Here is a 595-nt window from a genome sequence, read left to right as displayed (position 1 = left end):
AAAAAAATATTCAATTGTGTTCAGAGTTGTATCAGGTTTGGCAAGGCAACAGCTGTGCTCTACCCTCCATTACACAGCTTCCTGCCTATGCAACTCCCAGAATCTAACCAGTTGCCTTTTTTGGCTATAATCAGGCAGGACAGAGGCAGTATGCTTCAGCTAAATTCAGTTTCATCATTTCCTGAGGAATCCTAAGTAACCAGACATCTGAAGCGTCCTACATTACACTGAAACATATTCCTCGCTTCCTTACTGTTAGAGTACATGCTTTCAATACACCTTGGAGATTTATTTTGGGATAAAGACTAATCCTTTTTGGATAAGAAATACATAAGACCACAAGAAATTTTTCAAGGGGTATCCACAGCCAGTTCTAGATCTGAAGAGAACCAAGGAAAGATCGCAGCTACAGAGAGGTTAATCAAATTCCTCACAGGAGGAGAACCCCAAATTGTCTCACATACTGCCAGACTGGATTCTTCAGCCAGTAAGGGATCATCCTATAGCATCTATCCCTTTTCATTCCCAGGACTGAAAACAACCTTCACAGTAAAAAGAGAAATAGCCTAACATGGATATTCTAAAATCTCACCAC

Source organism: Cariama cristata, unplaced genomic scaffold, assembly GCF_000690535.1.
Source record: "Cariama cristata isolate BGI_N322 unplaced genomic scaffold, ASM69053v1 scaffold28946, whole genome shotgun sequence".
Lineage (NCBI taxonomy): Eukaryota > Metazoa > Chordata > Aves > Cariamiformes > Cariamidae > Cariama > Cariama cristata.
The sequence above is the reverse complement of the archived record's forward strand: the minus strand, read 5'-3'. Positions refer to the sequence as shown.